Source organism: Chrysochloris asiatica, unplaced genomic scaffold (assembly GCF_000296735.1).
Source record: "Chrysochloris asiatica unplaced genomic scaffold, ChrAsi1.0 scaffold00306, whole genome shotgun sequence".
Lineage (NCBI taxonomy): Eukaryota > Metazoa > Chordata > Mammalia > Afrosoricida > Chrysochloridae > Chrysochloris > Chrysochloris asiatica.
The window spans coordinates 2,342,846-2,369,836 of NW_006408824.1; the positions used below are offsets into that span (position 1 = coordinate 2,342,846).

Genomic DNA, 26,991 nt, shown 5'->3' on the forward strand with positions numbered 1-26,991 from the left:
TCAAGTGCGCGCATGCGCTTCGCGGCTGCAGCGGGCGCGCGTGTGGAGGTAGCAAAGGAGGCAGCGGCGGCGACTCCCTGGCCTGAGAAGGCTTCGTGGCCGCGTGCTACCCTGCGAGCGCTGGACCCCAAGGCCCTTCGGTAAGAACCCGGGCGTGCGGTTGTCCCTCCTGGCCGTGCTCGGGCGCGCGGCCCTGCGGAGACGCGGACGGCGCTGATTCCGCTGGGGGCACCGCGATCCTATAGGATCGCCCCTGAGGAACCTCCGCGCGCCCCTGTCCGGGCGTTCTGCCGGCTCAGACCCGGTGGTGCGGTCATCCCCGAAAAATCCCCGAAAAATCCCCGAAAAATCGTTTAGTGGGTGCCCTCCGGGCAGCACCTCGCCTGCTTGTTCCCACTCCTCCAGAGCAGCACCTGAGCACCTGGACTGGGGTGGCCTCCAGGCTTGGGGTTCGGGCAGCTCACAGGTGGAGTGCTGTGTTTTCTGAGGCAGGCTCCATCAGAGGCACAGGCTTGAGAGGTAAGTGAGATAGTTCTCTTTTCTGTGTCAAGTATGAGGTGATTGGGAAAAATCCATATGGCAGTGGCTAGTGCAGCCTAAAAAACCCACTGCCATCGAGTCTTTTCCCACACACCGGCCCTATAAGACAGAGTAAAACTGCCCCATACGGTTTTCTTTATGGGAACAGAGGGCCTTCTCTTTCTCTAGCAGGGTGGCTGGTGGATTTGAATTACTAAGTTGGCGGTTAGTAGCCCAACACTTAACCCACGGTGCCACTAGGCTGCTGCAGTGGCAAATTTTAAGGGCGGTCAAATCGGTTCCGACACAGCGAACCTTTATAGGGTGTCCGAGGAGCAACTGGTGGGTTTGAACTGCCGACCTCGGGGTTCCCAGTCCAGTACTGATCCCATAGCGTCACATCGGGATGGCCAAAGAAGAGCAAACAGTTGTCATGATGAGATGGTTTTCTGAGAAGCAGATCTTTGGCACCTCTGGGTGGATTTGAATCACAGTAGTGGAGCATTGTTTGCACCACCCAGGCAACCATTATATCAGCCATTAAGTTGATTCCGAATCAGAGTAACCTCTTTTGACGGAGTAGAACTGTTCCATAGGGTTTCTTAGGTTGTGATCGTTAATGAGGAGTCTGGTAGCACATTGGGTTAAGCATTACGTTGGTCACGAAAGGTCAGTTGGTCAAATTCACCAGCATTTCCTTGGGAGACATGAAACCGTCTACTTCCTGGTGTGGAGCTATATAGGATAGGCGCTAGACCGGAAGGTCAGTTTGAACTGAAAGGTCAGAGGTTCAAACTCATCTGCTGTGCCTTGGAAACCCTGTACAGGGTCGCCGTGAGTCAGCACCAACGTAACAGCAGTGGGAGTCCATAGAAGCAGATTCTTTTATGGGTTTGAACTGCCATCCTTTCTGTTAGTTGCCATTTGTTAACATTTGCGCCACCAGGGCTCCTTATTTGGGGGCTCCAAAAAGTAGTGGAAAAAGAATGAAAAATTAGTGGAATTTTTTCACGTGCCTTTGAAGCCCTCTTGTATGTCTGTTAAGCAGTGGCATATAAAACGTCCCTGGAAAATATGAGTAACCCTAATCCTTCTTGTTGTCTCAAGGATATGGTTATCTCTTGTCTAGAGAATCTCATGCTCTTTGAGTTTCAGTACATACTGGGGTGAGATAAGAGGTCTTTAGAATAAGGATCAAGGCGATATCTTTCCCCCCCCCCCGCCCCCAAAAAAAGAGGTCTTTCTATCTTGTGCTAGAACATAAAAACCAAAACTTGAACCTGTTTCTGCCCAGTAGATTCTGACTTAGTGGCCCTATAGATCAGAATAGAACCTCCCTGAAGTCCTGGTCTGGTGGATAAGCACTGAAATGCTAATAATAAGGTTGGCAGTTCAAACCTACCAGCTGCTCCTTGGAAACTTTACATGGGTTCACTATGAGTTGAAACTGCCTCAATAGCACTTAAAGCTAAGATAGGGTTTCTAACCCTGTAATCTGGTAGCGTAGTGGTTACGAATCGGGCTGTGAACCTTAAGGTCAGCGGTTCGAAACTACCAGCCGCTCCGCGGGAGAAAGATGAGGCTTTCTACTCCCGTAAGGATTTACACCCTCGGAAACCCTATACAGGGTCGCTATGGGTCGGAACCGACTCGACGGTACTTAACAACAGTCTTTATGAAAGCAGATTGCCAGATCTTTCTCTGACACAATGGTTGTTGAGTTTGAACTTCGGTAGCGCTGAGGGTTAATGGTGCCAGACTGCAAAGCCGTTTGAACTGCAGTGTCAGCGGTTCAAGCTCACCAGCACCTCCTCGGAAACCCTGTATAGGGTTGCTATGGATCGGAATCCACTTGACGGCACTTAACAACCTTTTGATTATCTGTAGAATGCTTTAGCCACTGTGCCACCGAAATGCCTCTTACTAGAACATTACTATCTAGAAAGTGTTTTCTGGGGGAATCTGAATGTTATTGATCCAGGTAATTCTGCAATCCACTGAATTGCTGCCTTGAAAAAAAAAAAAGGATTGCTTGAAAGGAAAAAGAGAGTAACTATGAACAGTCGGCAGTGATGGGTTGTACAAGTGGTCAAATGCTTAACCACTAACCAAAAGATTGTCAGTTTGAACCCACCCAGGGTTACCCTGGAAGAAAAGCTTAGTGACCTGCTTCCAAAAAGTCAGCCTTGAAAACACTGTGGAGCAAAGTTCACTGCATACATGGGTTTGTCATGAATTGGAATGGACTCTGAGGCAACTGCTTTTTAAGAACACTAAAGCTATTAAGCTATAAGTGACTCCTTTTACCAGGTTAAGATGAACACTAAAGCTGTTAAGCTATAAGTGACTCCTTTTACCATGTTAAGATGAGCTGATACATTTAGTTTATACCCAAGATTTCAGCTGATGAGTTAAAGTAGTTCATTCAGAATAAATGTGTAGTTTTTAACTCAATCACATAGAGTTAGTTTGTTTATTTCTTAAAGGGAGGCTCTAAAAAGTTCTTGAGGAGCTCTGGTAACCTAGTGGTTACGAATCAGGCTGTGGACTGCAAGGTCAGCAGTTCGAAACTACCAGCTGTTCCTCCAGAGAAAGATGAGGCTTTCTGTTCCCGTAAAGATTTACAGCCTCGGAAACCCTGTACAGGGTTGCTATGAGTCGGAACCAACTCCATGGCACATAACAACAACAACAAAAGTTCTTGGAAAAACTCCATCATCTTTTAATTATATTTTTCCATGAAGTTTTTGAAGCTTCCTCATACCTCCTTTCCCTTATGGGCTGTAGTTCATGAAGTAAATTGCATACAACCGAGCTGGTAGGTGAGATTGTAAGTATGCTTCATGCCTAGCACATTTAAGCATATAGTTTCATGAGATCCCATTGTATTAGTTGTATATTTTTTGTTGTTGTTAAGTGCCGTTGAGTCAGTTCTGACCCATAGTGACCCTGTACAGGGTTTCCAATGAGTGGCAGGTGAGCTTGAACCGCCATTCTTGTAGTTCAGATGACTTTGCAGTCCAGCGCATTAACCAACAGTGCCACACCAAGTTGTATATTGCTGAGTAAACAAATTATCCCAAAAGTAATGACCTCACACCATTTCTGCAGATCATGAATTCAGGAGTGGCTTAGCTTGGCAGTGTTCTCATGGCCTCTTAGGAGGTTGCAGCCTCCTTTTGGTTTGGTCTGCAGCATCTGAAAGGAGCATTGGTACACTGTGGATTAAGCACTGGATTTCTAACCACCAGGTTGACGGTTCAAACCCACCAGCCATTTCTTATGAGAAGGAAGAGGCTGCCTGCTCCCATAAAATTTTATAGTCTCAGGAGCCCTTTGTAGGGTCGCAATGAGTCTGAGTGGACTCAGTGACAGTGGATTTAGATTTTTTTGGGATTTGCAGTGTCTGGAGACTTGATTATGGTTGGGTGATCAGTTTACAAACTCACTTGTTTGTTAGCAGGTAGTCCCAATTCCTCACTGTGTGGGCCTCTCCCCTGGGGCTGTTCATGGTTGCTGGCATTCCTAGCAAATGATCAAGAGAGTTTGTACTCAAAATGAACCTGAAGCAATGGAGTCTTTTTATAGCCTAATTTCGAAAGTTACATACTGTCAGTCCTACTGGATGGGAAAGGTCACATCCACCAACCTTGGTGTAGGTGTGGAAGAGCCAAAGGGAGGGTGTGGCTATCAGGAGGCGTGATACTCTAGGACATTTGGGAGACTGGTTACCACACCCATTAAATTGCCATTACGTCCCTTCTCTATATAATACTAGGCATTGTCCTATTAATATGGGTGAATTATTTGGTTTCTAGTTTAGGCCTGGTGCATTGGACTGCAAGGTTGGTTTGAACCTCAGGTCAAGGGGTTCAGGTTCACCCACCACTCCTGGGAAACCCTATGCATGGTTGCTATGAGTCAGTACCGACTCAGTGGCACTTAACAACTACAGTTTAGGCCAAGGATTTTCAGTGTGGTGCTGTAGGATCAGCACTGGCCTTTAAACTACAAGGCTTGCAGTTCAAACCCACTAGCTGCGCCTCAGAAACCCTATGCAAGTCACTATGAGTTGGAACAGATTTGATGGCACTTAACAACAAAAACAACACGTTTAGGCCAGGAGTTCTGATGTGGTGCTATAGGTTAAGTACTGGACTGTTAACCATACGGTCAGTGGTTCAAATCTATCAGTCACTCCTTGAAAACCCTGTATATTGTTGCTGTGAGTCAGAACTAGCTCAGCATCACTTAGCAACAACCTTGACCAAACTTAGCCTGTGTACCAGATCCAAGACACTCTTATTTGTTCAAAGATATTATTCCAGCAAGTATTCTTTTAGTCCTATACTGTTTTCTTTTATTTTTTAAAGCTTTGATTGTGGGTTGAGTGATAACTTACATTGGAAAACATTGGTTTTGCACTTAACTATTGTATTTTCTTTCATTGCCATGATTACAGCCCCCTCTGTGTGCCTTTGTTGTTGTGAAGTGCCATTGAGTTAGTTCTGACCCATAGTGACCCTGTATAGGGTTTCTGAGGAGTGGCTGGTGAGCTTGAACTGCAGACCTTGCAGTTCGAACAGCTTTGCAGTCTGGCGCATTAACCCACAGTATCAACAGTTTTTCGCCTCTTTTTGTGTACATTAAGAAAAAACAAAAACAAAAACAAAAACAAACCCAGAAAAGCCACTAAGGAGTATATCATTGATCATTGTTTTTAAACAACCAAAGGGCACATTTTGCAAGTCAGCCTTCTGCCCCACCAGCACACAGCCTTTCCCTTTCCTTGAATCTGGAGTCCTCAGCTGTTCTGTCTCTCCATGCCATCACCTCTGCCTCCATCTCTGGTGTTGTGCTTCTCTGGTTAGGATCCCATGTTCCCCTCATACTCATTCCTCTGTACCTGGAATGTAAGATTAACTACTCCCCCCTTTTGTTACACATCTTCTACCTTTACAGTTGTGACAATCACAGTTAGTCAAGATAACCATTAAACCATTACTATTGTGTGGCGCTGTGGGTTAATGCGCCAGACTGCAAAGCCTTTGGAACTGCAGGATTGGTGGTTCAAGCTCACCAACTGCTCCTCAGAAACCCTATATAGGGTTGCTATGGGTCGGAATCGACTCAATGGCACTATACAACAACAACATTGAATCAAAAGAATACATCCCCATCTCCTTTCCTACATTGTTGTGTTTGCCGTCTCTCTGGATCATTCTCATTATTAAGAATACTCATCATAATGTTACCTTATTAAAAATCTCTTTGATGCTGCATCCTGTCCTACATACTTTATTTTTGCTTGTTCTTATAGTAGAGTTTCTCCAGAGTTGATTGTATTTGCTGTTGCCAATTCTTTTCCCGTGTTTTCCTTAAATCCACTTTTGGCAAGATCATCATTGAATTCCACATTACTTAATCCAGTGGCCAGTTTAAATTTTTATTATTGCTCTATTGGGAACATTTATCAGAGTTGAACATTTCCTCCTTCCGGAAAATAATTTTGCATTTAGAGTTTAGAATGTTTCTCGTCCTTGATTACCCTCCTACCTGAGGTGCTGTGGTTTCCATCTTGGTTTCCTTTACTGGTTCCTTCTCACATCTCTGTGATCTCTAACCAATGGGGTGTCTGAGCGCATAGTTTACAGATCTTTTTCTTTTGTTTTTTAAATTAATATAATTCTTTCCCTGGGGTCCTAGTGTGGCATTGTAGGATAAACACTGGACTTCAAATCATAAGGTTGGTGCTTCAAACTCACCAACCACTCCTTGGAAACCCTACACAGGGCTACTATGAGTCAGAACCGAATTGACGGCACTTAACAACAGTAAGAACAATGTTTCTTTCTTTGGGGTATGAGTGTGACTCTGTAGAATAAGCACTGGACTGCTAACTGAAAGGAAACCTTGGAAACCCTATACAGCATCCCTGTGATTCAAATCTACTTGACGGTACTTAACAGCATTGGTTCTCAAGGTAATCTAATTCAGCCTGTATTTTAAATAATGTTAGGTACCTGAATACTCTAGAATTTATATTCCTGGCCCCAAGCTCTCCTTGGTCTCTAGTTACATAGTTAGCTAGTGGCTGAAGTTCTAAACTACCAGCTGTTCAGTGAAAGAAAGATGACACTTTCTGCTCCCGTAAAGATTTACAACCTCGGGAACCCTGTACAGGGTCGCTATGAGTCAGAACCAATTCCACAGCACATAACCACAACCACTGTAACAGAAATACCATAAGTGAGTGGCTTTAACAAACAGAAATTTATTGTCACAGTTTAGAATACCAGAAGTCCAAATTCAGAGTTCTGGTTCTGAGAGAAGGCTTTCTCTCTTTAGTGCCTCTGGGGAAAGTCCTTTTTTCTTTTCAGCATCTGTAGGCCCATCATATTTTGTTGATCTTCAGGTGGCTTGGCATCAATCTTCCTCTGGATCTAGAAGCTTCACAGTGCAGGGTACCCAGGCTCTTCTTTCTGGTGGTAGGGTCCTCTAGGCTCTGCTTGCCTGTTTAATCTCTTTTATAGCGCAAGAAAAATTGAGTCAAGTTACAGCCTAATCCTGTAGATTGCATCTGGCCACATTAACATCATAGAAGTGAGAATTTTCAACATTCAGGTTAATTGTATCAGATCAAGTTAATCATATCACATCACATCATGGGGGTTAATACGTTATGTTAGATTTCATCATGGGGAATTACTAGCACTGAGAGTCCAGGACCAACCAAATGGACACAAAATTTTGGCACATAATGCCATTCTCTTTTTTTACACCCGAAATATAATCCACCAACAAATTTTGTGGGTTCTGGCATTTAAAGAGTTTGGTCCCTTGTTGTTAAGTGTCGTCAAGTTGGTTCCAACCCACAGCGACCCAGTCTAGTGCATTAACCTACTGCATCACACCAGGTCTCCAAGGTACCTTCATTTCTCTACCCTGTTTAACACCACCATCAACTTTTGTCTGTGTTATAGCCTCCTAACTTGTTTTCCTTTTTCTACCGTAACCATCTACAGTCTGTTTTTCACATAGCAGCCACAGTGATCCTTTGAAGTAGTAAAAGTCAGATCACTCCTTCCTCACAACATCCCGATGAATTCCTATCACACTCAGAAGAAAAGCTAAAGAAGTTAGAGTGGCCTGCATGGCCTTAGATGATCTTTGCTTCCTCATCCACCACCATTATTACCACCTCATTCTTTGGTCGTATATCCCAACATCTTTCTATTCCATTGGCTTGCCCACATTAGCCCCGTGGATGTTGCTTAAATGTGTTATGATGAACATGCTACAGTTTCAGAGTCTTTATATTTGCTGTTTCCTCTACTAGTATACTTTTCTCCCAGATACCCATAACCATGCCATATAGACATTATTCTGCCACTCGACTTCCTGTTCCTACTTTATTTTTCTTCTGACTATTTGTATTTATCTGATATTCATTTTAACAGTCTATCTATCTGTAAAGTTGTTAGCTGCTGTCAAGTGTGCTTCAATTCATGGTGACTTCATGTGTAATAAACATAATTGGTTGTGGTTTGGACCATTATGATTTATAGAGTTTTCATTGGCTCATTTCCAGAAATAGATGGCCTTTCTGCCTAGTCTGTCTTAGGCTGTAAGCTCCATTGAAACCTGTTCAGCATCATAGCAACTTGCAAGCCTCCACTGACAGTCAAATGTTGGCTATGCATGAAGTGCAAGAATTCTACCACTGAGCCACTACTTTTCTCATGTGTGCATATATGTTGTTAAGTGCCGTTGAGTCGGTTCTGACTCACAGTGACCCTGTATAGGGTTTCTGAAGAGTGGTTGGTGAGTGTAAACAGCCGACTTTGTAGTTCAAACTGACATTATAGCCAAGTGCTTAACCTACAGCACCACACTGGGACTCCGTGTATGTATGAGGGGACTTCACATAATTTGTGGAAAAACTGAATGAAAATGTAGTGGAATTTTTCCACAAAACACTTTGGAGGCCCCTCATATGTATGTGCATATTGTATTTTCTGATTGTTCCTATGGGACTGTCAATTGCTTGAAGATAGCAACTTTGTTTAAATTGTTTCCTAGAACCTAGACAAACACTTGACATGTGGTAGGCTCACGATTATTTTTCTCAGATTCTTCTCAAACACCACCCTGATGCTTGAGCCTCCCAACTCACCCTCCGCCTTAAAATTTTTTTTTTTTCTTAGGGTCATGAAACTACAAACTGTTTGAAGTCTTTTGTGGATAGATATATGTTATGATTCTACTGATGGAATGTGTTTTTTAGTTACCCAAATACTGAAGATCAAAATATTGCCAAATATGTGTGTGTATGAGCATGTACACCCTATACCTATTAGCATTTACTCCTTACATTAGTTTCTGTGATTGCTGTAACAAACCAACTTTGGTAAGTCCTTACATATTGCTGGATATGGTTTGCTAATATTTTATGGAGGACATTTTCATCTATATCCACAAGTGTAATTTCTCTGTTATTGTTAAGAGACGTCAAGTTGCATAGGGACCCTGTATAGGGTTTCTGAGGCTGTTAATCTTTACAGGAACAGAAAGTCTCATCTTTATTTCAATGAAGTAATTGGTAGTCTTGAACCATCTACCTTGTTGTTGGCAGTCCAGTGCTTATCCTAAGAGGCACCGTGCTCCCCAGTTGATCTGTAGTATCCTTTTTTATGAAATTTTGATTTTTGGTATTAGGGTTATATGTTGTTGTTAAGTGCCATTAAATTGGTTCCGACTCATAGCAACCCTGTATAGGGTTTCCAAAGGAGCTCTGGTAGTGTAGTGGTTACGAATCGGGCTGCGAACCTCAGGGTCACCAGTTCAAAACTACCAGCTGTTCCGTGGGAGAAAGGTGAGGCTTTCTGCTCCCGTAAAGATTTACAGCCTCGGAAACCCAGTACAGGGCCGCTGTGTTTCGGAACCGACTCCACAGCATGTAAAAACAACATAGGGTTTCCAAGGAGCAGCTGGTGAGTTTGAACCTTTGGCCTTGTGGTTCAAACTGACCTTGCAGTCCAATGCTTTATCCTGCAGCACCACACCAGGTTTTGTTGTAAAGGGTTTCCAAGGAGCGGCTGGTGAGCTTTAACTGCCAACCTTGCAGTTCAAACCAACTTTGCAGTTCAACACATTAGGCCACAGTGCTATACCAGGTTCTGTCAGCCTTATATAACAAATGAGGAACTGTTCTTGTTTCACTATTTAGGAGAGTTTGTGAACAGTTAGTGTGAATTCTTTAATAGCATGGTATAGTTCTCTTGTGAATCCATTTGGTTCTGAACTTTTCTTTGTGGGAAGTTGTTTGATTACTAAATCAGTCTCCCTTCTTACTTGTATGTTTGTATTTTCTGTTTCTTCTTGTGTCATTTCGGTAATTTGTGTCTATCTTAGCTATCTGGTACTGGTGTACCAGAAATAATGGCTTTAATGAGCAGAATTTTTTTCTCCTCATAGTTTAAGAGGCTAAAAGTTCAATTCTCAGCTCCACGGTAAGGCACTTTCTCTCTCCCTCTGCTCTAGGGGAACATCCTTGGAGATCCTTTTAGTCTGGGTTTTCAAGAGGAGCAAAACTAGTGATGCATATATAGATATACATAGATTTGGAGTCTTGGTGTGTTGCTTTGGGCTAATGCACTAGACTGCAAAATCAGGTTGAACCACAAGGTCAGCAGTTCAAGCTCACCAGCTGCTCCTTGGAAACCCTATGTAGGGTCATTGTGGGTCAGAACTGACTCGACTACACTTATTAACAACAACAGAGAGATTGACTTCAAGGAAATGGCTCATGCAGTTGGGACTGGCAATTCCCAAATTCATGAGTCAAACAGTAGGCTGAATACTTCCTCTGATTCATGTGGTTGCAGGGACTGACAAATCTTAAGTCTGTAGGTCAGGCAGCAGTGAGATGAATGCAGAGTCATTTGATCAAGAGAGAAACAAGCTAACTTTACCAGAACATCCATATGGATGCAGGCCACATCCTCAATGAAAATTCCCTAAGAGCAGATCACAAGATGGAGGATAATTACATAATGCTGAGAATCATGGCCAAGTCAAGTTGACACATAACACTAAGCATTACCGTTCATCCCTTGTCAATTTGGCACCTGTACGCATCTCCTTAAAGCACACATAATCTCAAAATAAAGACAATTAAAAAGTCATACTTGTGCCTAATATGATAAATCTAACGTGTACAACTGAAAATGCACTAGCCCCATTTATGTATTATATTTTATAATACCTAATGGGGTAAGGTAAGGAGCTCTGGTAGTGTAGTGGTTATGAATCGGGCTGCGAACCTTAAGGTCAGTGGTTCAAAACTACCAGCTGCTCGGCGGGAGAAAGATGAGGCTTTCTATTCCCGTAAAGATTTATACCTTCGGAAACCCTGTACAGGCTCGCTATGGGTCAGAACCGACTCGACGGCACTTAACAACAACAATGGGGTGAGGTCGGGGGGACACACACTCATACAGGTATGATAAATCTAACGTGTACAACTGAAAATACACTAGCCCTATTTATATATTATATATTATATTTTATAATACCTAATGGTGTAAGGTGGGGGGACACACACTCATACAGGTAAGACAAAAAGTATTACTACTAGGGTTCTAGTTTATACATGCACAGTTTTATTTCAAACAAAACCTGTTAAAACATGCCTCTGGTATCAGTGGGAGGATGGAGACAAGTTCTCTCAGTAATACACTTGTCTTAGTCTCATTAGCATACCTTCAAAAAATGGATGCTTTTGTTTGTGCCTTGGGGGGAAAAATGATTTTGAGGTCAGGACTAATATCAGGGCTAATTTTAGATCTCAAGTGGATACTATCCCAAACCATTGAAGCTTTATAAGTTTATGGTGACACAGTTTTTATACAGATCAAGTGTTTTAAGGAAAATCAGGAAGACCTTAAATTTGAGCCAAGAGAAGAAAAACCAACGACCTTGATGAATGAAGAAACTGTGGCTGAAACTGGTGGAAGAAGAGTTGAGTTGCCTTTGATGCGATTACTATTTAAACTATGATCGCACGTGGTTAAGCATTTTCAATTTTCAGTAAGCTTTTGACTCAAGCTGAAATGAAGCAGAAGTTTAAACTCAAGTTGAAATATTGGATTCTGTGGAATGCCTTGCCTTGCAATATTGAAGGATTCTCTGGGCAAATTATTGAATGATGAAGAAAGCATCAAGAGAAGATGGTAACAATACACAGAGTCACTGTACCAAAAGGAAATGGTTAATGTTCAGCCATTTCAAGAGGTAGCATATGATCAAGAGCCAATGACCCTGAAGGAAGAAGTCTAAGTTGCATTGAAGGAAATGGCAAAGAACAAGGTTCAGGGAGTTGATGGAATATAAATTGAAATCTTTCAAGAAAGGCGGCACTGGAGGCACTCACTCATCTATGCCAAGAAATTTGGAAGACAACTATCTGGCTGACTGTTCGGAAGATATCCATATTTGTGCCCATTCCAACGAGAGCTGACCCAACGGAATGCGGAAATCATTGGAAAAAATCATTGATATCCCATGCGGGTAAAGTTTTACTAAAGATAATACACAAATGGCTGCAACCGTACATTGACAGAGAACTTCCAGAGGTTCAAGCCAAATTCAGAAGAGGACATGGAACGAGGGATATCATTGCTGAAATCAGATGCATCTTGCTGAAAGCAGAGAATACCAGAAAGATGTTTACCTGTGCTTTATTTACTACATGAAGGCTTTTGATTGTGTGGATCATGACAAGCTATGGACAACATTGCAAAGTATGAGTATTCCAGAACATTTCATTGTGCTCATGAGGAAGCTGTATGTAGACCAAAAGGTAGTTGCTCAAACAGAACAAGGGAACACTGAATGGTGTAAAATTAGGAAAGATGTGTGACAGGGTTGTATTCTTTCACCATACTTATTCAATCTGTATGCTGAGAAAAGCTAGGTTATATGAAGTAAAACGTGGCATCAGGATTGGAGGAAGACTCATTAACAACCTGTGATATGCAGATGATACAATCTTGCTTGCTGAAAGTGAAGGGGACTCAAAATACTTCGGTATGGATTGCATTTCAATGTAAAAAAAACAAAAATCCTCCACTGGACCAATAAACAACATTCTTATCAATGGAGAAAAAAAACTCTTCCTGGTGATGAGACATGGATTCATCATTATGAACCTGAGAGTAAAAGTCAGAGTATGGAATTGAAACATCTTCAATTGCTGACCAAGAAAAAGTTCAAAAGTCAACCATCAGCTGAAAAATTGATGCTTACAGTTTCTGGAATTCTCAACGGTCAGTACTGGAACACTATCAGGAAAAAGGTTCATCACTGAGCTACTTACAGTGAAATGCTCAATGAAGATTAAATGCAGAGGACTGCTATCTAAGGACTTTTTGATCTTTCATGATAATGCACAGTCGAATATCTCTGCTCACACTGTTGACGTTCTGTAGAGACTTCATTTTAATGTCTTAAAGCATCCTCCCTATAGTCCTAATCTTGCTACAGTGAACTTTCTCACTTGTTTGATCCCGGGAAAGCAGCCCATTGAGGGTGAAGATTCACCTCTGATGAGGAAGTGAAGACAGCGGTGCATTCGCAGGTCAAGCAGCTCAGCCTAAAACGTTTTTTAATAGGGACTATTAAAGCTCGTTGAAAGATAAAGCATATTGAAAAGCAAGGAGATTATATTGAAAAATCATATTTGTCTTTTCTTAAAATTTGATTAAAATAAAATTAAGTCTACAACCAGAGTGCAGATAATTTTTGGCTCACCCACATGCATGTGTATGTGTATTGTTGTTGCTAAGTGTCATTGAGGCAGTTCCCACTCATGGTGACCCTGTGTAAGGTTTCTGAGGAATGGATGGTGAGTTTGAACCACCAGCCTTGTGGTTCAAACCAACCTTATGGTCCAGTGCTTATCTGACAGTATTTATTATTTGGAGTTTGCAAAAAAAAAAAAAAAAAAAAGTGACACCAACCATTCTTCCTGTAGTACACCACTCAGCTGAGTTCAATAATTTATTTCAGTGGTCACACAGGACTCAGATACCATACTCATAGTTATGGGGTTTATCAGGAAAGTTAACAAGTTATAATGCACAATCAGAAAATACTTAGGGCATATTTCTTCCAATTCGCTGTGCCCACAGGCAGGCCTCTCTATGCCTGGTTAATGTTACACAGCACTACTAGGACTGTTGATAAACGCCCAGAGAACACCCATTCCACCAGAAGCCTCATCCTGAAGGCACTTGGTGCTAGTTCCTTTGGTCAGCAAAACCTAGATAGCTCAGTGAAGTGCCTGCAGGCATCCCACTCTGCAAGTAAGCCTCCTGCCCAAAGTCTTTACTTGCTCCCTGAACTGGGAAGTCCTCTGCTCTGTCTCATGCACTTGCTCTTGGTTCTGCTGCTGCTTCTCTGCTACTCCGGCAGTGTCATAGCTTTCTGTCCTTGGATTGGAGAGGTTCAATGCACGGGGTTATCAGGGTCCAAAGGACCTGCTCCATTCGTGGCTCCTGTTCTTTGATAATAGTGAGATTCCCCTCTTGCTTCCAAGATGGCTGATTTTATACCCGTGCTAGAGTTTCAAGTTTCCACAATTACACTGAACTCTTAATAGCCACAGATGAATCATGTCATCCTATTAGTATCTTTTCCTACCTTCTCTTTCCAGACCCATTAGGACAAGAGTCTTTTGATTGTTGTTGTTGTTGTTGTTAAGTGCCGTCGAGTCGGTTCCGACCCATAGCGACCCTGTATAGGGTTTCCGAGGGTGTAAATCTTTACGGGAGTAGAAAGCCTCCTCTTTCTCCCACGGAGCGGCTGGTAATTTCGAACCACTGACCTTATGGGAGTTATACAAATTAGGGCTAAAAGAACTATCTTAAATAATTTACTATACCACAAAGTCCATGGGCAGAGTAAATTATTCCTAATACATTTAGTCCAACCTTTGATGTGCCATAACTTCTTTTAATCCATAGGCTAAAGTAGAATTAGCATGTATTGACATGGTAGATCTTTGTATCTAAATGAGGAAAGAAAAAACGTTTCCTAGATGTAGAAAATAAAACATTACATAATAACACTATCTTCATATAAACCTTATAATAATCCTTTTGTTTCTTCATTTTTTAAAAAAAACACAAATATGTTCCAAGTAACTTTGAGCCAGCAGCAGTTTTAAAACTTAGTTTTCCATGAAAGTTTTGGAAATCTTGATTTAGTCTAGTGGTATTCTCATTTGAAATGTTTTAGTCCTTTTCATTAATCTGATGATAGTTTTTTTTCCGGGTGGAGGAAGTTCTTTATTGCTTTGGTGTGGGGCTTGGGGGGAGGGTGGGTACACAGGAGCTCTTAGTGGGGCGGAGCCGCTTTCTCTTCCCCATCACTGGCTTCTGGCTGCTCAGGATGGCGCTAACTGGACAGATTGCAGCCATGTGCAGCTCTGGCCTGTACTTGATCTTATAGATCAAGTGCCAGATGCTGCTGAGTGATTCCTGGACATTCTTGTTAATGGTGGTCAGCATGTAGGAGGTGGCTGGTTTCTGCTGGCCTGACCTCTGCTTTAGGACCACCACAACCCCTTTGCCAACAGCGGCCAGCATGCCAGCTGTTCACCCACAGAGTTGTAGTAAATCAGGACTTCAGGTTATTGGGCTAGATGCTGCATGTCTGCTTATTCCTGTTGATCAGGAAACTGGAGCAGTTCCTCACGACCATTCATTTCAGATTCATGAACCTGGGGGGCAGCTCCTCTCCCTGTCATGACCGGAGATGGAAAAAATGATTAGTTCATTTTTGTTGAAACATTTTGCTCAAGTGTTTTCAGTGACTACACAGTAAAACTTTTCTGTAGATGATAAACTTAAAAATGACCATGTTTAATTTATAACAGTAATTTTAAAAAGTGAAAGACATGATTGGTTTTTTAAAAGTAATACAAAACTAAATAAAGTCAGTAAAACCTTGCCGGGGTCTGGCCTCGGCAAGGGGGTGAGTACCAGAAGATGGGGTGTCCAGCGATGATAGAGAGAAAGAGAAAGAGAGAGAGAAAGAACAGACACACAGAAGGCAGAGAAAACAGATACAAAAAAGACAGGGACACACAGGCTTGATGCAAGCTGCCAGACAGACTGCTCAGAGACTGACATCACACGCAGAACTAGCACCCCATAACAATAGGTGAGATATCTGAAGAGGCGAAAGAGAGAGAAAGAAACAATCGGAGACCAGAGTGGATAGAAGCTGACAGGCTGATAGCCCGGATACAAACTGCGAGGCTGATGGCCTTTCTGCCCAGAAAGTATGGCTGCCCAGAATGTCTGGCTGCTCAGAATGTATGGCTGCCCAGAGTGTCTCGCTGCCCAGAATGTATATCTGCCCAGAATGTATGTATATCTGCCCAGAATGTATCCAGAACTATCTCTCCATCAGTCTTTTATTTCCTCTCTTTAGGGAAGAGATTTTTACAGAAGAAGACAATGCTTAATGATTCACAGAGACAATCTTTAAGATAAATTAAGCCAGTAAACCTTACTTAAATATTCCTTTCTTCCTTACTGGGTTTAACTTTCACTTGGATCAGACTGATTGACCCCAGGGTGGTCCGAGGGAGTTGCCCCCATTGTCCTTGATCCCGTATTCCCAGAATTTACCACTCCACCCCAAGTGAATATACCCCGGGCAGTTCCTCTCCAGAGCCTCCCTGCTTAATCCCAGTAAACCTGTCCTTGTTCGTCCTCTGAGGAAGTTTTGCTGCCTTGGTTCTAGGGGAAAATCTTGACCTTAGAAACTTAGGGGAATATTGCATTTCTCTGTGGACATCCAGGGCTCATGTATGAAATTATTAACAAGCACAACTGAACAATCAGATGAGGGACAGTTTGTAAGTCTGCTAGGTGGCCAGAGTCTGGTCCTCAGAGCCTGCGGCCTGTACGGTCCACCACACTCGGGCCCACGTGGCCCCGAACTCCTGACCGGGTCAGCGTGGTCTACAACAAAACCTTAGATAATAGTGTTTCTAAACAGAAACCAGAAATGTAGCCTGAAAAACAAAAGACCTATACAAAGAAAACTATAAAACACTACTACAAGAAACAGAAGGAGTCACATAAAAATGGAAGAAGCCACCATGCTTGTAGTTGGAAGACTTAACATTGTGAAAATGTGTTAACACTGCCCAAAGCTGTCTGTGCACCTCCATTATGGTGAGTAGAGGGTATGCCTGAGCGAATGAACACACCACTCCCTACCCTGGAGGGTTCTACTCTGAATGCTCACAGATCTCAAAATTTAAGTGACAGTTTCTACTTAAAACCAAATGGCCACCACTTATCTGTCAGTTTGTCATGCTCTGGTGGCTTGTGAGTTGCTGTGATTCTGGAAACTACGCCACCGGTATTTTAAATACCAGCACGGTCACCCATGGTGGACAGGTTTCAGATGAACTTCTAGACAAAGACAGACTAGGAAGAAAGAGTGACGACCTACTTCTGAATATTTAGTCACTGAAAACCTTATGAATAGCAGAGAAACACTGTCAGATATAGTGCCGGAAAATGAGCCCCTCAGGTTAGAAGGCACTCAAAGTGCAACTGGAGAAGAGCTGCCTCTTCAAAGTAGAGTTGACCGTGATGATGCAAATGGAGTAAAGCCTGTGGGAGAAAAGCCCAAGGGACCTTCATTTGCTGATGGGGCACAACTCAAAATGAAGAGAAATAGCTGTAAACATCCACTGAAAATCAGAACATGGAATGTACAAATTATGTCACTGAGAAGACAAGAAAGAAGGAAAAGGTCAAGATGGATGTCAGAAGAGACACTGAAACTTGTGTTCCAGTGTAGAGATGCTAAAGCAAATGGAAGAAATGAGGCGGTCCAAGAGCTGAACAGAAAATTTCAAACATCAGCTCGAGAAGATAAAGCCAAATAATACAACAAAATATTCAAAGATCTGGAATCAGAAAACCAAAGATTAAGAACACACTCAGCATTTCTCAAGCTGGGAGAACTGAAGAAAAATTCAAGCCTCGATTTTTGTTATTGAAAGATTCACTGGGCAAATTATTGAATGATGCAGAAAGCATCAAGAGAAGATGGAAGGAATACAAAGAGTCACTGTACCAAGAGAAAATTGTTGATGTTCAATAATTTCAACAGTAGCATTATGATCAAGAGCCAGTGATATTGAAGGAGGAAGTCCAAGGTGCATTGAAGGAATTGGCAAAGAACAAGGCCCCAGGAATTGATGGAATAAAAATTGAAATCTTTCAAGAAAGTGAGGCTGCACAGGAGGCACTCACTCATCTCTGCCAAGAAATTTGGAAGACAACTATCTGGCCGACTGATTAGAAGAGATCCATCCATATTTGTGCCCATTCCAAAGAGAGGTGACTCAACAGAATGTGGAAATCATGAGACAATCTCTTTGCTATCCCAGGCAAGTAAAGTTTTGCTAAAGGAAATACAGAAACGGCTACAATAATGCATTGACATAGAGCTTCCAGAGGTTCAAGCCGGATTCAGAAGAGGCTGTAGAATGAGGGATATCATTGCTGATGTCTGATGGATCTTGGCTGAAAGCAGAGAATATCAGAAAGATGTTTACCTGTTCTTTATTGACTACGCAAAGGCTTTTGATTGTGTGGATCATGACAAGCTATGGACAACATTGTGAAGTATGAGTATTCCAGAATACTTAATTGTGCTCATGAACAATCTGTACCTGGACCAAGAAGCAGTTGTTTGAACAGAACATGGGAACACTGAGAAGCTGGGTTATATGAAGAAAAACGTGGCATCAAGATTAGAGGAAGACTCATTAACAACCTGCGATATGCAGATGATACAACCTTGCTTGCTGAAAGTGAAGAAGACTTAAAACATTTACTGATGAAGATCAAAGAGCACAGCCTTCGGTATGCATTACATCTCAATGTAAAGAAAACAAAAACCCTCATCACTGGACCAATAAACAACATTCTTATCAATGGAGAAAAGATTGAAGTTGTCAAAGACATCATTCTTATTGTATCAACTATCAACAGTCAAGGAAGCAGCAAGGCATGAAATCAAAGGACGTATTGCATTAGGCAAATCTGCTGCACAAGACCTCTTTAGAGTTGAAGAACAAAGATGTCAGCTTGAGGACCACGGTGCGCTTGAACCAAGTCATGGTGTTTTCAATAACCTCATACGCATACGAAAGCTGGGCAGTAAGTAAGGAAAACTGAAGAATTGATGCTTTTGAGGTATGGTGTTGGAGAAGAATATTGAAAGTGCCATGGGCTTCCAAAAGAACCAATAGAGCTGTGTTGGAAGAATTGCAGCTGATAGTGCTCCTTGGAGGCTAAGATGGCCAAACTTGGTCTCACATACTTTGGACATATTGTAAGGAGGGACCAGTCGCTGGAGAATGATACTATGTTTGGTTAGGTAGAGGGTCAGAGAAAAAGAGGAAGACCCCCAATGAGATGGATTAGCCAAGGAGCAGCATCGATGGACTCAAGTGTGGCAACAGTCGTGAGGTTGGCCCAAGATTGGGCAGTGTTTCGTTCTGCTGTGCATAAGGTCACTGTGGGTCGGCAGTCACTAACTTTATGTGGAAAGGAATGAGACCCCGAATAAGGAACAAAATAGGAGACGTCTCACTTTTCTATCTCAAAACCTTCTACGCAGACAACATAGCCTGGTACTGGTATAAAGAAAGACACATAGAATGGAACAGAAGTATATATGCTCACCTACACTCAGGTGAACTCAGACAAAGTTCCAAAACATGATAAATGGCGAAGAGATAGTCTCTTCAACAAGTACTGGCAAAACTGGAATCCATTTGCAGAGGAATGAAACAAGACCTATACCTCACACTATATACACAAGTGTACTCAACATGGATTAAAGACCTAAATGTAAAACCTAGAAGAAGATTGTCAGTGAAAAAACCAGGACAAACTTAGGGTTTAAATACACTATCAGATATAACTGAAAACACTCAAAAAGCAGAAAATGAAATAGATGAATAAGTTAGACATTTAATGTGCATCAACAGATTTCACCAAGAGTAAAAGGAGAACCCACTGACTGGGAAATTTTTTTTTGCAGTGACATGTCAGACAAGGGATGAATTCTAAAATCTACTGAAAATTCAACACCTCTACCAAAAAACAAAACAAAAAAAGACAAGTAATCCATTTTTTAAATTGAGAGAGGATATGAGCAGACACTTCATCAAAGAAGACATTCCAGTGGCTAACAAATATCGAAAGAGATGCTTGTGATCATTAGCTGCTAGAGAGAGATGCAAATCAAAATGATGAATTATTATCATCTTATCCTAGCATTGACTGCAAAGTTCAAAAAACAGAAAACAACAAATGGTGGAGAAAGTGTGGCAGTTTGAATATACCAGCCATTCCATAGAAGAAAGTTGAGGCTTTCTGCCCCCCTAAAGTTTTACAGCCTCGGAAACCCTGTCAGGATCACTATGAGTTGGAATCGACTCCACGGTACTTAGCAATAGCAACATTGCTGGATACAATGGTACAACTAATGAAAAATGGTATGGTGCTTCCTCAAAAAGTTGCATGAGTCAGCAGCCCCTCTTGCTTGGTTTTTGTCCTCAAGAAATAAGAGCTGTGACATGAATAGATACATGCACACCCATATTCATTGCAGCACTATTCAAAATACTAAGAATACACTACAATTAAATCCCTAAATATTTGAATAGTAATAAAAATGGGTAAACAATAAATATTCTTTAGTTACAAGTGTTGATTTTGATGATGTAGTATTCTTTTGAAAACTGCTCAAGTTAGTAATTTAAATACAGTTATGACATGATGTGTGCTGGTTGTTTAATATTAGACAGACATTACTAACATGAGTTTAACTTTATGAAAGTTTAGCACTTTTGAGAGAGAGAGACAAGATGCCATTTTGGTGACACACTCTCCAATCCCTCACAACAGAAAATAAGAAAGCAAGTGAAACACATATAGATGATAATCTTGGAACGCTACACATTAAGTTGAGAGAGTAAAGACTTGGATTAAGCACTAATTGAAAAGGGAAACAACAAAAACAGTGATGGAGGATAGAGACAAAGTGAGACTGCATGTTGCATCTGGTCATTTTGAGATGCAAAAGGCAACACACATGAACAAGGAAAAGCTAACATGGTATTCTCTTGGGACAGAGATAAAGTGTTGGTGGATCCTGAGTAAAGCAAGGTGAGCAGAATATGAGTTGGATTGGGGAGGGGAAAGTGGATTGAAGCAGGTTAGAATACTAGTGACTTGGGTAACCACATGCTGAGGAGAGTGAGTCAGTGAAGGTGGATGATACAGCACACTAGTAGAGAGCCCTCGTCATTTGGTTTGAAGCCCATGTGTTGGGGAAGGCCTGTAGGGTGGCAGGTGGATTGAGGCTGGGCAGGAACTAGATAGTTGGCTGTGCCTGCCCAGAAGTATATTGTTGTTAAGTACTGTGGAGTTGATTCCAACTCATAGTGACCATGCACAGGGTTTCCGAGGCTGTAAATCTTTACGGGAGCAGAATGCCTCATCTTTCTCTCACGGAACAGCTGGTAGTTTCAAACTGGCGACCTTGAGGTTAGCAGCCTGATTTGTAACCACTATGCTACAAGAGCTCCTTAGAAGTATATAGGGTCTACACTGTTGAACAGTGACTGGAGATATACTTTCTCCTGCTTTCCCCACCACACCTTCCCATTGACCAGTGGTGAGTTTACCCAGCCCCCGACTCTGCGGCTAGTATGCACCCTTGTTACCCTACACCTGCCTAATGTACTTGGGCTGTCTCCCCCATCAGTTGCACCACAAGTGCCAAAATATGATCTTGAACAACACCCTTCCTGAATTTAGAGAGCATCTCTTGAACAGATTTGATGAATTAGACACTAGTGACTGAAGACCAGCAGAGTTGTGGGAGGACGTCAAGTATATCACACAGGAAGAAAGCAGGAGATCATTATATCTCCAATGAATAGTTTTCATCTTATCTGGATGAGTCTGGTGAAAGGAGATGGTGATGGGATTCATTTGATTCAATAGTGAGTAATTGTTATCAAGACTAATTGCGATCATTACAACTGTAAAGGTAGAAGTTGTGTAACACAAAGAGGGAAATAGTTAATCTTATATTACATGAACAAAGGACCCTAGGACCATCAATGGAGAATAGCATGAGTGGAATGTGGGACGCTAACCAGAGAACCAGAGACACTCGGAGATTAAGGCAGAGATGATGACATGGAGAGGTAAAGCAACTGAAGACTGTAGACTCATGGAAACAGAAAGGCTGTGTGCTGGTGGCCAGGAGGCTGGCTTGCAGAATGCACCCTTTTGTTTAAATGATAATATATTCCTATGTGTTTTTGTGTATATATAAAACACACACACACAAAAAAAAACAGTAACAAAAAGTGGAAGGAATAGAAGCAAATACTGTTAATCAATGATGTGTGGAAGGGATTGTAATCATTGCAGTGAAACAAAATATGATAGGTTGAGTTCAAAACTGATGCTCTCCCATGTAAATTATCACTCAAGTCACAATAAAAACTTAAAAGATCAATAAGAAGAAGAGAAAGGAGGAAAAGACTAAAATGGATGTTAGAATAGACTCTGAAACTTCTTCTCCAGTGTAGAGATGCTAAAGCGAATGGAAAAAATGAAGAGGTAAAAGAGCTGAATAGAAAAATTAAAAGAGCAGCTTGAGAAGACAAAGTCAAATATTAGATTGAAATATGCAAAGACCTGGATTTAGAAAATAAACAAAAAGGAAAGAATATGCTCAGCATTTCTCAAGTTGAGGGAACTGAAGAAAAAATTCAAACCTCGACATGGAATTTTGAAAGCTTCTATATGGACAAAATACTGAACGATGCGGAAAGCATCAAAAGAAGATGGAAGGAATATACAGAGTCACTGTACCAAAAAGAAATGGTCGATGTTCAACAATTTGAAGAGGTAGCATATGATCAAGAGCCAATGACCCTGAATGAAGAAGTCCAACTTGTACTTGAAGGCATTGCCAAAGAAGAAAGTTTAGAGTATTGATAGAATAGAAATTGAAATATTTCACTCTTGTAACACTGGATGGAGGCACTCAGTCATCTATGCCAAGAAATTTGGAAGGCAGCTACCTGATTGGAAGAGATCCATATTTGTGCTCATTCCAAAGAGAGGTGACCCAATAGAATGCAGAAGTCATCAGACAATTTAATTACTATTGCATGCAAGTTAAATTTTACTAAACAGAATTCAAAAACAGGAAACTGTGAAAGTTTCAAGCCTGATTCAGATGAGGATGTGGAACAAGGGTATCATTGCTGATGTCAGATGGATATTGGCTGAAAGCATAGAATACCAGAAAGATGTTGAGCTGTGCTTTATTGAGTATGAAAAGGCTTTCAATTGTATGGATCATGACAAGCTGTGGACAGCATTGTGGAGAATGAGTATTCCATAATACTTGATTATGCTCATGAAGAACCTGTACATAGACCAAGAGGCAGTTTTTTTGAGCAGCACAAGGGGACACAGAATGGTTTAAAATTAGGAAAGGTGTGTGCCAGGGTTGTATTCTTTCACCATACTTATTAAGCCTGTATGCTGAGCAAATTTGAGAAGCTGGATTATATGAAGAAAACGTGACATCAGGAATGGAAGAAGACTCATTAACAACCAGTGATATGCAGATAATACAATCTTGCTTGCTGAAATAAAGAGGACTTAAAATACTGATGAAGGTCAAAGACTACAGCCTTCACTATGGATTGCATCTCAAAGTAAAGAAAACAAAAATCCTCACCACTGGACCAATAAGTAACATCAGGATAAATGGTGTAAAGATTGAAGCTGTCAAAGACTTCATTTTGTTTGCATTCACTATCCACACTCATAGAAGCAGCAGTCAACAAATCAAACGATGTACTGCATTAGGCAAATCTGCTTCATAAGACCTCTTTAAAGTGTTCAAGAGCAAAGATGTCAGTTTGAGGACTAAGGTATGTCTGACCCAAACCATGTTATTTTAAGTAACCTCATATGCTTGTGAAAGTTGGACAATGAATAAAAAAGACCGAAGAAGAATTCATGCATTTGAGTTATTGTGTTGGAGGAGAATATGAAAAGTACCATGAACTGCCAAAAGAACAAACAAACCTATCTTGGAAGAAGTAAAGCCAGTATGCTCCTCAGAAGTGAGGATGGTCAGACTTTGTCTTTCATAATTTGGACATGTTAGTAGTAGTGAACAATTCCTGGAGAAGGACATCATTCTTGGTAAAGTGGAGGGTCAACAAAGGAGGAAGACCCCAACAAGATGGACTGGCACAGTGGCAGCAGCAGTGGGCTCAAGAGTAGCAATGATTGTGAGTTTGGCACAGGACCGGGCAGTGTTTCATTATGTTGTATATAATAAGGTCACTATGGTAATGACGCAAGGGCACCTAACAACAACAATAAAAACAACTATATTTTAAAACTGTCTTTAGTCAGATTATATTTTTGGCCTAAAAAGAGCAAGTTGTTGTTGATGTTGTTAAGTGCTGTCGAGTCAGTTCTGACCTATAGCCTACCCTGTGTAGGGTTTCTGAGGAGCGACTGGTGGGTTTGAACCACCGACCTTGTGGTGCAAAATGGCCTTGCAGTACAGTACATTATCTTGCAGCACCACATCAGGACTCCAAAGGAGCAAAGTAGCAGGATAATAATGCTCGCTTACAATTTGTTCAGGATTTTTAAGGGGTACTCTCAGGATTTGATTTGTTGTTACCCATTTCCTTGTTAGATGGAATATGCCCACAAACCAGATTGGAGAAGTACTGTTGGTTATTGACTCAGGACTAACTTCCAAAAGGATTTGAGAAGCTAGTTTACAAATTCTCGAGTTTTAAACCTGAGTTTGTAAGCAAAGAACTTCCACCAAAGCTTGCGAGTGGAAAACTTGGAAGATTGTTTTCTCTAATGGTATTCCAGTAGAGGGAGCTCAAAGCTCACAAACAACCAAACAAATCTAGGCCAAATAAAAATGAAAATAGGAGTCCTGGTGTGGACCTGTGGGTTAATGCGCCAGACTGCAGAGCCATTTGAACTGCAAGGTCAGCGGTTCAAGCTCAACAGCTGCTCTTTGGAAACCCTATACAGGCTCGCTATGGGTGGGAATCGACTTGATGACACTTAACAACAACAACAACTTAATAATAACAAAAATAAAACTTGGTTGAACCTTGGATGCAACAAAGTTGAGTTTCAAGGCTCTTCAAGGTGCTCACCCAAGCAGCTCTCAAAGTTTCCTGGAAAAGAGTTCAAATGGCTCAGCTGGTTCCAAGGCGCAATTTCCCAGGATTGCAGATTCTTCCAGAGGAAGCTGGCTTTTGGATCTCACTTCTGAAACCAAAGGAGTCAAAGTGCAAGTTTGTTTAAAATTGGAAACTAAATATATTACAGCAAAAGAGCGTCAGAAAAATGGAGAACAGAGAGAGCATGCTCTGACAATGTGTTCTAGAAAGATGCAGAGATTTGTAAAGATAAAAACCACAACCACGGGGTACATTTGGGGTATACTTGATTGAATGATATTTACAAAGTTGCAGGTGCTAGAGTTTTTTTGTTTTTAATTTTGTATTGTTATTTGAATGAAAGTGTACAGAGCAAATTGGTTTTTCATTCAATGATTCATGCGCGTTTTGTTTTGTCACATTAACAGCAGTTTTCCCACCTCCTCCTTGTATTTACTGTTTCCTTTTGTCCTTTCCTTCTGGGCTTATGCTTGGACAAATGCTGCCTTCATCTAGTATGGTTAATTGTTCTAAGGAGTGTATACCTCCTGGCTCTTGTTGGCTTATCTGTTTGGTGGAAAGTTGAACCATGGGAATGACTTCCATTCCAGGCCTGAAAGGTGATTAAGGGCAGCAGTCTTAGGGTTCCATTAGTAAGCCTGGTCTTTTTATGATTAAGAGTTTTGTTCCACATTTCCCCCTACTCTTTCCAGTACCCTCTTATAATTCTTTACAGAGCGAAGTCGTGGTACCCAAGCACCAACTAAGTTTTCTGGTCTCGGGGTTGTGGATGATGGGATTTGCATGGTCTATTATGTGTCTTTGAAATTGTGGAAATATCACCTGCCGGGTCTTAGTTGACCACCTCTGCAAGGTTGGCTTTCTTTGTCAGAATTGTTGGTGACAGCATGCTAGGTGACAGCATACTGCTGACTGAATTTCCTGGATTACTTAAAAATAGAGGTACAGGGTGCTGTAAAGTGTCTAGATGTATTTACTGAGAGTTGGCTGACCACCTAAGTTGTATGTTTCCTGGCACATTAGGTCACCTAGACTAAGGGTACATTGGTGTTGGTTGTGGTAGTTTGCCACGGAGTTGATTCTGACTCATAGTGACCCTGTGTAGGGTTTCCAAGGCTGTAAATCTTTATGGGAGCAGAAAGCCTCATCTTTTTGCTGCAGAACGACTGGTAGTTTCTAACTATTGACCCTTGAGGTTAGCAGTCAACTCATAACCACTAGTTAAATCTGCATTGTATCATGGGACTTTAGAAAATTTGTGGAAATTTTCCATTATCTTTCAATTCCATTTTTTCCTTGAAGCTTCCTTATACTGGGGTGCTCTGTTAAAACAATCACAAAGAGATTATTCAAAGCATAAAATGATCACAAATGAAAGTGTTAAGTATTCTTATCCCTAAGGGGAGAGAAAGTTTTAATATAGAAATGCTATATATGTGACTCTATTTTATACTAGTGTGTGCCAACTATGAGTGCATCTCTCAGAAGCTTAACCCTAATGTGTTTCTTTAACATTTGTGTGAGCAGATTTCTCTATGGAAGCTGTTTGTATCTAAGTCAAGTTTTTACAAAAAGAAAAAAGGCTGTACTTTTAACAAAATGGAATCACTTATGGCAAGAAAAAAATCCAAATTAGACGTTAGGCAGGCCATAGTTTCAAAATGCTCTTCCTCGCTCCTGGTAATTGGGCTCCTGGTGTGGAATGTAGGATAAGCACTGGACTACAAATCACAAGGTCACAAGTTGAAATCCACAAGCAACTTCTTGGAAACCCAATACAGGGTCTCCGTGAGTTGGAACCAATTCAGTGACACAAAACAGCAACAACTAACTACCACGTTGGTGGTGCAAACCTACTAGCTGCGCCTCGAAAACTTTATACAAGGTTGCTATGAGTTGTAACTGACTGTGGATGGCACTTAAAAACAATAGTTGGGGATTTTTTTTTTTAGCATTCTACAAATAAGTATTGAAAAACAATTTTTTGGTGTTTTTTTAGGTTGCCAAAGGTTTGGAAATATGAATTTTAGGATAATTCATTTAAGTAACTAGTATAACCTTTGGGATCAGGTAAAATAAAATTTTCAGGAATTTGA

At 41.4% G+C, this 26,991-nt stretch overlaps 1 pseudogene; it reads right to left on the reverse strand.

Moving 5' to 3' along the window:
- On the reverse strand, positions 1–25,680 carry LOC102833104 (annotated as a pseudogene).
- Between the last annotated feature and the right edge of the window lie 1,311 nt (positions 25,681–26,991).